Source organism: Hemicordylus capensis, chromosome 4, assembly GCF_027244095.1.
Source record: "Hemicordylus capensis ecotype Gifberg chromosome 4, rHemCap1.1.pri, whole genome shotgun sequence".
NCBI lineage: Eukaryota > Metazoa > Chordata > Lepidosauria > Squamata > Cordylidae > Hemicordylus > Hemicordylus capensis.
The window spans coordinates 294461367-294474625 of NC_069660.1; the positions used below are offsets into that span (position 1 = coordinate 294461367).

Consider the following 13259-nt stretch of genomic DNA (forward strand, 5'->3'; position numbering starts at 1 on the left):
TGAGTGACTGGTGAGCACCTTTAGACATGTTTTAGGAAGGAAGGGAGTGGTCGAATGGGCTTTTGAGGCTTCATGGAGTGAGGGTTATGACTGGGAGTTCTCCTTGCTTCAGGAGAGCTGGTCTTGTGGTAGCAAGAATTAATTGTCTACTTTGCTAAGCAGGTCCACCCTGGTTTGCATTTGAGACTACATGTGTGAACACTGTAAGATATCCCCCTTAGGGTATGGGGCTGCTCTGGGAAGAGCATCTGCATACTTGCATGCAGAAGGTTCCAGGTTCCCTCCCTGGCATGTCCAGATAGGACTGGGAGAGTCTCCTGCCTGCAGCCTTGGAGAATCTGCTTTCAGTCTGTGTAGATAATACTGAATTAGATGGACTGATGGTCTGACTCAGTAGAAGGCCGTTTCCTATGTACTGTATGTTCCTAGAAGAATCACCATCCTCAGAAGCTGAATGGCTTGGGAGAGATGAGGCCTTTGAAATTACCCTGATCTCATTTAGGATCTTAATTTCTCAGATCTGCTTTTCTGAGCCAACCAATAGCCCTAAGCACCTTCAGTGTGATGGTGTGTATGTAAGCTGTTGACATATGTGAACATGTTATTAAGGCTGCATTACATGGGTAAAAGCTCATACAACTCTTAAAAGATGAACATTATAAAATCTCCCTTTCAGTGACAACTCTTTGAAGATTAGTTTTGCACTTTCTTTTTACTTAGCAGAATACTTGGGTTGCAGTTTTTGGTCCACAAAAGTCTTTTTGGTGGGCTTTTGAGAGAACAGGTCAACATAATGTCATCCTAAAAGTGAAGGTTTTTAAATGGATGACAGTTGCTACAATGGCAGTTCTATATACAGCCATTCTTCTGGGAATACTTAATTAAATCATAATTACAAAAAATATCCTTGTCAGGCTCTACAGGACTATAGGGAAAGCAAAAGACATGTAGAGGAGAATCTCATTATCAGAGATCTGTTCTCTGCAAATTAAAATTGACTTCTTCCAAATAGACTAGATGAATGGAAAAGTTGGTGTCTTTATGAATTTACAAAGTAGTTCAAAGATACCGCACAAAAAAGCGTGAGAGAGCTTCAGGAATATGTTAATTAAAATATGAAACAGGTGCTTGATTAGGAGATAAAACCCCAGGCTGAGAGGTGACCCTAAAATGATCTCTAAAAGTATGGGAAACAACTTCGATTTCCTTCTCATCATACTCTCTTCATTCTCGTGGAAGAAGGTTCACCTGTTTCCTAAGCAGGACGCATAGTGCTTTGGCCTTATGTAATGACAGCTCAGATGAAACCAATGTGACTAGCATAATGCCATCAGCATCACTAACTGTGGAAAAAATAAACCTGCCTGTATGGTTCAAGTCCTATTCCATGGGAATGTCAAACTGCATGCCCGCTAACCCCTCCCCTGATCTCCATATGTTTCTTGAAATAGGGTTCAAATACACATTGCCCCTAAACACACAATGCACTCTATGGGCCATTTGGGATATAGTATGAAACCGCGGGTTGACGAACCTGAGGCTTATTCTTAAACTCAGGAATCGTCTTTCAGATGAACTTCCAACCCGGGTCAGTTTCAGAGCAGAGGAGTCCCTCCCTCTTCCTGGTCCACAGAGGCCACATCTCAGCAAGCTCCATTTCGCTCATGGGCAAGGCATATTTATATTCATTGTTTATATTTGTGTTTATTGTCAACACAGGGTGGCAGGCATTCTCTGTGATCTTCAAGGGGGCATTTTCAGGGCAAGTGCTCGCAGAGGCGGCCAGCGAGAAGCACGGCAGGCATAGAGCTGGTGCATTTCTGGAATGGTCTGGGCCACCCTCTCCATAGTTTTGGCAACAGCCACCGCACGAAACCCGGGTTACAGCAGCAGCAGCAGAATTCAGACGACACGATGCACACTTAAAAAACCATTAAGATTTTCTAATTGTGTACCTAAAACTGTTAAATAAACTCATGTTAAAATAAACATTTGTTTTATTTTGTATTTATTTGGAATATATATACCCTGCCCCTCCAATGCACTACTGCTCAGGGCGGCTCACAGAATTAATAAATAGGAGAAAACAACATAAAAATATAAAATTAATAAGATTAAGGAGCAAATATTTTGGCAAGGATTTATGGGGAAATATATATATAATGGGGAAAATCCCTTCTAGTTCTATAATGCTGTGCTATATGAGGGTATAGGACAAATTGGGGCCTAATGGTGCACATCTCCAGCCCCGATCCCTCCCATCCTGGAGCCTTTAAGGCAGGGTAGCATGAAGCAAGCATGAATTGTCCCCATTGCTAATCAGGGTCTGCCCTGGTTTTCATTTGGATAGGTGACTGCATGTGAGCATTATCTGCTGTAAGATATTCCCATTAGGAGATGGGGCCATACTCAGTGGTAGAACATCTACTTGCATGCAGGAGGTCCCAGGTTCATTCTGTGGTATCTCCAGGTAGAGCTGGGAGATACTCTTGCCTCAAACCTTGAAGAACCACTGCCAGTCAGTGTAGACAATACTGATCGAGAGGACCAATGGTCTGACTTAGTATAAGGCAGCTTCCTATGTAATTCCCATCATCCTCAGCCACATTTTATTGTTGCTGGGTTTGTTGGGAGTTGTAGGTCAACAATAGTTGGAGTGTCAAAGGAGTGCCAAAGGCTATCCCCTGCTTTAAGCTGTTAGGAACTCTGTCCCCTTTGTAGCTCAAATTGTCACAGGTTGTGGCACCTATGTTCTATCTACATCATGCAACAACCAATCTGCTCCAATAACCCCTGCATATAACTTTTGTGACTTGTCAGAAGACCTCCTTCACACTTTACATTTTAGTAGTGTGCATTAGGATTTTTAAAGTGAATTGCTCAACATGCAAAATTTGATTTGTCCAACAGCTGTTTGAAAACTTGTATCTCATACCGAACACCTTCATCGGGTCCACGTTGGACTGTGGGACCTTGCTGTGTAAAATATCCTACCATTCAGTTAACTGCACAAAGTTTATTCAGCTGCTGAGTATACATTGTGCAAATATTTCAATAAGTTACCTTCCCCAATTTGACTTATTTTTCCAACAATAAAATCAGGGTTGGGGGGAAAAAAACTAAGAACCTTGAGAAATCTTTCATACACAAAGACTTCAAAAAAGCACTGTTTGACAAGTATTTTGGAAATAAACATAAATGAGCAACATGCAGATTGACAGTACCATCTATTAAGCCAGATAACATGTCCACTAACCAAGATAAAGATTAAGCCAGATAACATGTCCAGATAACATGTCCAGGGGATGTAATATATCTCTTAATAAATTAATAAATAATCTGTATATACAGGTGAAACTCGGAAAATTAGAATATCATGCAAAAGTCCATTAATTTCAGTAATGCAAATTAAAAGGTGAAACTGATATATGAGACAGACGCATTACATGCAAAGCGAGTTAAGTCAAACCTTAATTTGTTATAATTGTGATGATCATGGCGTACAGCTCATGAAAACCCCAAATCCACAATCCCAGAAAATTAGAATATTACATGGAACCAAGAAGACAAGGATTGAAGAACAGAACAATATCGGACCTCTGAAAAGTTTAAGCATGCATATGTATTCAGTACTTGGTTTGGGCCCCTTTTGCAGCAATTACTGCCTCAATGCGGCATGGCATGGATGCTATCAGCCTGTGCCACTGATGAAGTATTATGGAAGACCAGGATGCTTCATTAGCAGCCTTCAGCAATTCTGCATTGTTTGGTCTCATGTCTCTCATCCTTCTCTCGGCAATGCCCCATAGATTCTTTATGGGGTCAGGTCAGGCGAATTTGCTGGCCAGTCAAGCACAGTACACTGTATACTTTTCAGAGGTCCGATATTGTTCTATTCTACAATCCTTGTCTTCTTGGTTCCATGTAATATTCTAATTTTCTGGGATTGTGGATTTGGGGTTTTCATGAGCTGTATGCCATGATCATCACAATTATAACAAATTAAGGCTTGACTTATCTCGCTTTGCATGTAATGCGTCTGTCTCATATATCAGTTTCACCTTTTAATTTGCATTACTGAAATTAATGGACTTTTGCACGATATTCTAATTTTCCGAGTTTCACCTGTATGTTGTTCTGTTTGACAGTTGAGGGATGCATTCCCCTTTTTTCTCAGAAGAGACAGATACAGGTGTTTGGTTAATTATTTAAGCTAATTATTGATTAGCTTAAAAATGGCTCCAGGGGAATCAGTACATAGTAGTCTATGGAAAACAGGATTAAAAAATCCATTTCATTTGACTGTCAGTTTTAAAGGGACTTTGTGATAGAGAGAAAAAAGGACTCTTATGGAAGAGCTCCACATATGGCTTGCACCCTTTTAAGCATGGTCCAAATGGTTTGCATTTGGATGGGTGACTGCATGTGAGTGCTCTCTGCTGTAAGATATTCCCATTAGGGAATTAGACCAAAGCTCAGTGATAGAGCATCTGCATGCATGCAGAAGGTCCCAGGTTCATTCCGGAGTATCTCCAGGTAGGGCTGTGAGAGACTCCTGCCTGAAACCTTGGAGAGCCACTGCCAGTTAGTGTAGACCATATTGAGCTAGATCAGGGGCAGGGCTGCTCAAATTTGGCCCTCCAGCTGTTTTTGGACTACAGCTCCCAGCATCTTCAGTCACAATAGCCAATAGTCAGGGATGATGGGAGTTGCAGGCCAACTTCTGTAGGAGGTCTGAATTTGAGTAGCTCTGGGCTAGATTGGCCAATGGTATGACTCAGAATAAGGCAGCTTCCTATTCTCCTAGAACCCAAGAATGGAGGCTCCCTAGGTAGCCCTGGATATATCATAATTCTTCAGTTCAGCATCTGTAAAATTGATTTCTATCCCACCATTCTACCATACAACTTAAGGAACATAGTACATATAGTTTGTGATGTGAATTCAGCTGAGAGAGCATTCCTTTCCCAATGAGTTTCATAGCAGAGCAGGAATCTGAACTTCAAGTCCAAATCAATATTCACTATACCACACTGGCTTACTAAAATGGAAATGCAAATGGCCTACTTCACTTTCACAGTTGTGGAAGAAATTTTAAAAAGCATGCAATATAACTTTGAAATCTCATATATGCAGTATGAATGATCACTAATAAGGAATAGTTGAGCAGAGCAAAGAATCCTAACAGCACTACCTATCTATATTTTAACACTTCTAAGGGCTAATGTTGGTTCTCTTCATCATGGATTCTGTGTTCAGGTTCTCTCGTGGAATTACACTCACATGGAATTGCTCAGGCAGATGTCTTTAATCTGCCTCAACAGTTTCTGCAGCTCCCAGAGTTGATTATCTTGCAGAGGCTACCTAGACATTAGCTAGACTGACATTTTTGTCAGCAGTGTTTTAGCACCATCATTCTGGAAATGCATTTGTGGTCACGAAAATGGCCTCTGTGCAAGGCCTCTGCCCATTTTATTGACCTCCACACACATGCAGAGGCCCGAACTAGGCCCAAACCAGCCCTGCCTGCTCCATGGGGGGGGGGTCCCTCACCCTCACCCACCCCTGTGGTTGGTACAGCCACTGCCACTGGCGGTAGCAACTTTAAGGTGAAATGTAACTCCCCTCCTGCTCCAACTCTCTTTAGCAAAGTCCCCTGGTGTCCCCTTCCCCTTTATTGGTAAAGGGGAATCCTTGCTGGATTCCCCTTTTCTGTTGTTGCTTTGAGCTGAACCAAACTGGGCCCAGTTGGAGTGTGCACAAAACTAGACCAGACCCCGTTTGACTCGAGCCCAGTTCAATTTAAGCCGATCTGGGTTTTCCAGTATTGTGCACACACCTACACGGAACAGTCAGTGGAGTATAATGAAAAATATTTATAATTTAATGAAAGAAGTATTGGTTACAGAAAGCCAAGTGCAGACTGCTTTCTGTTCTCCTGCTGCTTGTTGTTTTTCAGCCCCTGCTCCAGTCTACGACTAAACCAAAGCGGTAACTAATCTAGAACCTGGCCTGGATCAAGGAATGGATTCTCTAGAAACATAACAGGGGACACGCAAGCACGTGAAGCCTTCAGTATCGAATACCTGAGCTGGTGTGATAGTTTGGACTGTTCAGTTACTTACTTACTTATTTTATTTAAAATATTTCTATACTGCCCCAAACTTACATCTCTGGTCAGTTTACAATTAAAATCATTTAAAATCTCAAATCAATTAACAATTAAAATCATTTAAAACACTGAGAACATTTAAAACCCAATATTAAAAATATTAAAACTATAAATCTAATTTAAAACCTGGGTGAATAAATGTGTCTTCAGTGCCTTTTTAAAAGTTTCCAGAGATGGGGAGGCTCTGGAAACAGGGAGCACATTCTGAAGTCCAGGGGCAGCAATGAAGAAGGCCCATTCCTGAGTAGCCACCAAACAAGTAGGCGGCATTCGCAGATGAATCACCTCTCCAGATGATCTTAACAGGCGGTGGGCAGATGTTCTCTTAAATACCCAAGGCCTAAGCTGTTTAGGGCTTATAGGTAATAATCAGCACCTTGTATTTGGCACCCTATATGTACTACACCACCACTCACTCTGGACCACTCTGGTGCCCCCTAAGTGGAGTTACAGGACTCCTGAAATCCCCATTATTCCCTATGGAAAAAAGCTCCAAAACACACAAAATTCATAAATTCTTTAGAAATCACCCTTTTCACCAATTTATTTGAAATCTGGATGACAGCAGGCACCCATTGGGGCACTACCACCTGACCCACTCTTCTGCCCCCAAAACCCCTTTTCTGCCCTGAATCTGCCCCAAAGATATGCCAACTTCAAAAATTCTTTAAAAATCATTCCTTTGCCCAATTCCTTTGAAATCTGCGTAGTAGCTTCCTTGCACCCATTGGGCACTACCACTGACCACAACCTGCTCTGGGCCACCTTGGAGTTATAACTAAGGCTGCTGAAATCCCCATTATTCCCTTTGGGAAAAAGCGTAAAGACGCGTAAAAATCATTTAAAAATCATCCCTTCGCCCAATTTCTTTGAAATCTGGGTGATAGCTTCCTTACACCATTGAGCACTGCCACCCACCACAATCTGCTCTGGGCCACCCTGGTGCCCGCCATGTGAAGATATAAGTTTGCTGAAATCCTACCATTGCTTTATTGCCTTTGCTTTGCTTTAGTTGCTACCTTTGCTTTATTGTCTTTTAAACTTAGAAAGAGGTTTATAACTGCTAAGCCTTTCTCTAAATTGTAGAGGTCTAGTCTTATTCTATATGCTTTATTTATTGATGTAACTTCAGATAGGTTCTTAGGCCATTATTTTTAATTGTATTTTATTAAGATTTCTTTTCCTGTTCTGTTACAATTCATGGGTTTTTCCTTCTGTTTTAATGTTATGTTATGTTTTATGTTAAGTTATGACCAGTGGTTACAACAATAAATATATTTACCTCCTGCTTGTTCTTGACAGGACACTTAAAAGGTTTGCAATCCCATTCTTGTGAGGGAAGAGGAAAACCCTTTTCAGAGGTTATATTATGCTAGTGTATAGATGTCTATACACTTGGACATGTTTTTGTGTGGATGATTGTATGTGAATTCATTTAAAAAGTGGACCTGGATTTGGTCCCTCAAATGAATGGTATAGATCGGAAGCCTACTGCTATACTATATTCAGCATAAAGTGTGTAACTGAGCCCGTGTACTGTATAGTCATTGTACAAGTGTTGAATGTATCATGTGAATGGGCCTAAAAATGTGCACTTCTTTGAAACAGTGTTTCCTGTGGTATTTTTCAGTCACAAATATTTGGCTATAATAGCAACTGTGGTTTGGGCAGCTAATTACTAGAGAACAGAGCTTTCGGAAATTAGAATGAGTAACTCATCTGTTTCCACTGGATTTACTCCCATTTACCCCTGAAAATTTGGAAGGATGAATATACACTTTGGCTATGGTGATCGGCTTTATACCAGGAAGCCTATATTACTGATGTCTGAACAAATATATTCATATTGTAAATCAGATTATTCTAATGCTTTGATGCAATATGTTTTGAAAAAAGATTGGTTCTTCCAAGCAAAATAAAGTCCTATTCATAGCTGATAATGCCCACTCTTGTTTCAGCTCTAAGGTCATTAGATTAAAGGAGGTGATAATGATCAAGGATCATATGGGACAATGTACATAAGAAGCACTCGCTCCGCAAACCTGCATTTTAGCAGGGATTCTCGAGCGGGTTACCCGCTCTAGAACCACCGGGCCTGGCTGCGAGCCCAGTGGTTCTTACGACCAACAAAAATAGGGCTAGGCTCTCCTAGCCCGACTTTTGTTGGTCTTGAGAATCGCCCCTTTATCTTCTATCAGTGAGAATATTGGAAATGTAATTGATTAATGTAATGTTCAGTATGCTTTCCATGTATGGTTGTTTATCATTTCTTTATTGGATGATTTTTCTTGGCATGAATCTGCTTTGTGAGTGGATGTATATTTTAAATTGCATATTTATACGTGACTTTTCAAAGAACGTAAGAAATGCCTTGCTAGATCAAAGCAAAAATTTATTTAATCCAGCTTTAAGTTATCCATATGCCTCTAGAGAGCTCATAAGTAGGGCCTGAGGACAAAAAGCCCTTCCTGTTTGTCTCCAGCAGCATCAGGATATACTTCACCTAAATCCAGAATTTCTGTTGAGCAATCATGGCTAATAGCAATCGACAAACTTATTGCTGCTTCCTGTGTTTATTGGACAATGGTCCAGTAAACACACACAAAGGTACAAACCTGGGAATGGTCAAGAAGAGGCATATACCTCCCTTAACAAACAGCCCTAACTTTCTTCAAAAGATGCAATTCCCTCACAGAGTGCATAAGAACATATGAAGAGCTTTTCTGAATCTAAGATTCATCTAGTCCAAGATCCTGTTTCCCACAGTGACCTACCAGTTGTCTCTGGAAAGCCCACAAGCAGGAGATTAAGGCATGCCTTCCCCCTGCCCTGCTTTTGCTCCCTGGTAATTGATATTGGCTGGAGGTAGATTCGAGCCATCAAGACTAGTAACCTTTGATAGCCTTTTATAGCCTTTTCCTGCATGAAGTCTTTTAAAGTCATCCAAGCTGGTGGCCAGCACCTCATCCTGTGGCAGAGAATTCCACAAATTAGCTCTACACTGTGTGAAAAAGTACTTCCTTGGATTTGTCCTAAATTTCCTGCCATTTCCATGGGATGACCCCTGGTTCTAGTATTGTGAGAAAGGGAGGGGGAAAACCCTATTCCATTCTCCTCACCATGCATAATTTTATAAACCTCTATCATAGGAACACAGGAAGCTGCCATATAGGTCCATCTAGCTCAGTATTGTCTACACAGATTGGCAGTGGCTTCTCCAAGGTTGCAGGCAGGAATCTCTCTCAGCCCTATCTTGCAGAGGCCAGGGAGGGAACTTGGAACCTTCTGCTCTTCCCAGAGTGGCTCCATCCCCTAAGGGGAATATCTTACCATGCTCACACATCAAGTCTCCCATTCATATGCAACCAGGGCAGACCCTGCTTAGCTAAGGAAACAAGTCATGCTTGCTACCATAAGACCAGCTGTCCTCTCATCATATCTCCCCTTTGTAGCATTTTTACTAAACTAAAAAGTCCCATATGTTTTAGAGTTACCTTGTAAGGAGGATGCTTTAGAAACTTGATTATTTTTGTTGCCCTCTTCTTCACCTTTTCCTGTTCTAGAATATCCTTTTTGCGATACAGTGCATATTGTGGTTCAGTCATATGCATATAGCCGCCCTAGCCATGGACAGTGAGAGCATGAAAGAGTAAACCAGGATGCCATGCCTTCTGGCACTGACATGTCCATGGCCACACCCAGAGTTCTTAATTATGAAAAAGATTTCTCCCTATGCTCAACATTTGCCTTGGCAGAAAAGCACTGAATGTAGAGATCACTGGGGGCATGGCCATGTGGTGGACCAGCCAACACACTCCTGTTCCTTCTCTACCTGGATACTGAATACACATTTTGGTACAAAATAAGAGGGCTTCTGTAACATGCATTTATGTTAAATATTTGGTTTCATAATAGTAGCAGTAGTAGTGTTTGAGACCTGGAATCCCTTTGTATTGAGATTCAAGCTACGATTCATAATAGTCATAGTAGTATTTTGTAGAATCTGCCTGCACTTTAGTTCAAGAGGAAGTTGGTCTTTTGCACTGGCAGGAACCAGCTTGTGGAACTTCATTTCTCCCAATAGTTAATCCTGATTTTCCCTTTCCACCTATGAACAATACCCATAAATGGATTTTTCACAGAGAGCCACTGTTGGCAGCTTCCCAAATGATTGTCTCCTCATAATCTAATTTCACTTATTTAAATTGTTTTAATATTTGTAGTATGATTGTGATACATGGTATCACATCATGTAGGCATGTTTGGTTATTATATTTTTAAGCACCCTGAGTACTTACTGGCAAAGGGGTGCATTTAAATAAGGTTTATTTTTTTTTTATCATATACAGGTGGGTGGCATCTAATATCACATCCTGTTACAGAATATTACACTGTTTTCTAAAACATGCATATTTCTCTGTAGTTTTTCTTGTTTCTGTTAAATTTCTGTTGCAGCAGATTAAGAGACGGAGCAGAATCTTGCATCATATGCAGGTAGAGAATTTAACGGCCTGAAATGTCTATTCAGTTTGGGCCAGATTAAATATTTGTCCTCAAGCCTTGTCTTGACTGGCCATCAATCCAGAAGCTGAAGAAACAAAGGACAAACCTATAAAGCCCTAAACAGCTTAGGCCCTGGGTATTTAAGAGAATGTCTTCTTCGTCATGAGCCCCACGGCCTGTTAAGATCATCTGGAGAGGTTCGTCTGCGGATGACGCCAACTTGTTTGGTGGCTACTTGGGAACGGGCCTTCTCCATTGCTTCCCCTGGACTTTGGAATGTGATCCCTATTGAAATATGAGCCTCCCCTTCTCTGGCAACTTTAAAAAAGGCACTGAAGACATTTAGTCACCCAGGCTTTTAATTAGATTTATAGTTTTAATATTTTTAATATGGGTTTTAAATGTTTTCAATGTTTTCAATGATTTTAATTGTTAATTGATTCAAGGTTTTTAATGATTTTAATTGTAAAATGCAAGTTTTGGGAGGTATAGAAATATTCAAATAAGTAAGTAAATAAGTAAGTAAGTAAAGGATGCTGGGAAAGGGAAGTATGGTTCTTGGAGAAAGGGAGACAAAAGTGAAATAGGAGAGGGCCATGTACATTGGATGAGGGGAAGATGGACAGTGTTGTAAAATACAAGGGAGCAGGAGTAAACTATATCCACAGTCTCCACCTTCAGTCTGGTACTGGGCCCACCATCATTAAGACTCAGAAGGTTCAGAAGGTGGAACTGTATGTTACAAAGAGCATAGGATGCCCACCAAAAAGCTCAAATGGAGGGTAAATTCTATTTTCTATATATTTAATTATCTAAGACACACCCATGGCTAATCCCATGCAGGGCAGCTCTTGTGAAAGTTTGGAGAGCTGCCAGATAGCCACGGGATGGGCGGGGAGAAAAAAGGCAGTGGCAGTTAACAGTGCAGCATGGTGATCATGGGTGGGCAATGGCCGGGGAGGAAGGAAACAGAGGAAGGAAACAGAGGAAGGAAATGATGCACAGGAGTGGAGAAGACAACGGGCAGGCTGGTGGGTGGGAGGGGAAAGGGGAAAGTAGTGTGGGAAGAAGAAGTCAGCGGGCAGGCAGGGAAAAGAAGAAGCGGGTGGGGAGGAAGAAACCGGCTGGAGGGTGGGGAAAGGAAGAAGTGGGGAAAGGAAGAAGCCAGCGGACAGGTGGGGAAAGGAAGAAGTGGGCAGGGAGGAAGAAGCTGGTGGGCTCACAGGGAAAGGAAGAAGTGGGGGAGAAGAAGCCGGTGGGCGGGAAAAGGAAGAAGCGGGCAGAGAGGAAAAAGCCGGCAGGTGGGCGGGGAAAGGAAGAAGCGGGGGTGGTGGTGGAAGAAGCATGGGGAGGAAGAAGCTGGCGGGCGGGTGAAAAAACAGGGCAGGCAGCCAAATGGTGGTGGTGGGTGGGGGCGGGGGCGGGCAGGTGGCTAGAGGCACAGATGCTCTGCGCCCGGCCCAGCTAATTTTATTTATTTATTACAGTTTTATACCATCCAAAACAAGTGTCTCTTGGTAGTTTACAGAAAAACAAAAACAAAAAATCCACAGTTAAAACCAAACAAATCAGTGAAAAAGGCAATTTAAAAACAACAACAGTAAAAACCACCTTACAGCTGGTCAAGGCTTGGTTAAATAAGTGCATCTTGAAAGCTCTTTTAAAAGCTGCTAGAGATGATGGAGCTCTTACAACAGGGTTCATTCCAGAGTCTCGAGGTGGCTATGGGAAAGGCCCAACTCTGAGTCTCCATTCCAAGCTGGTGGCGACCACAGGTGGACCTCTTCATAAGGATATGTACTGTCACAACCAGGTAGCCTCACATGGGAGAATGCTCCAACTCATGGCCTCCTATTTTCCTTTCCTTGGGGACAGTCAGACAAATGAGCTTTAAAGGGAAAGAAGACAAATTGTCATATTTAACATCAAGGCAACCGCTAAAAAAAAAAAAAAGAGCTAAGCTGGTACATATACAGGTAATACTATCTCTTTGTGCATTTTGAAAAGTTCTATGGTGTGTTATTAAGCTTTTATATCTGGTTTTAAAAGGTAGCTGAACGGTCAAATGCTGCCTAAGGCTGAAGTTTAAATAAGAGGGTTCAGACCTGTCATTGTAAAAGCCTGTTATTGTAAAGTATGTAGAGCTGTGAACTCACCCAGTGCAAATTCATATCTCACAACTTTATGTATCAATTAACGCCTCTTACAACTTTATGTGCTAATCTGCATGAATTTCTCAGGAGTCACATTCAATTTGATTTTAGAGACTTTTAAGGGGAAGAAAACTCTGACCCTGCATATCAGCCTGCCTCCAGAAGTGTAGTGTTTGGGTCTGTGATAATTAGGGGATGGAACTTAGTGACAGAGAACAGGCTTTGTATTGTATGCAGAAGATCTCTGGCTCAGTCCCCGATATCTCCAAGCAAGGCTAGGAAAGGTCCCATCTGGAACTCGAGAGTCAGTGTGGTGTACACAACACAGTTAGAGTAGATGATACAATGCTACATGTTGCATAGAAATTACGTATCCTCTATTAGTAATTGAACAGGCAGCAACACTGAGAAATAAGAGTTTAATATTTATT

At 41.6% G+C, this 13259-nt stretch overlaps 1 long non-coding RNA gene across 1 annotated transcript in view; it reads right to left on the minus strand.

Annotated features, from left to right (window-relative positions):
* Positions 1-12129: 12129 nt before the first annotated feature.
* Positions 12130-13259, minus strand: part of LOC128324852 (uncharacterized) — a 71137-nt gene continuing 70007 nt past the window's right edge. Inside the window, exon 2 of the long non-coding RNA XR_008307134.1 lies at positions 12130-12563. This is a non-coding gene — a long non-coding RNA (uncharacterized LOC128324852). The remainder of the gene's footprint in view (positions 12564-13259) is intronic.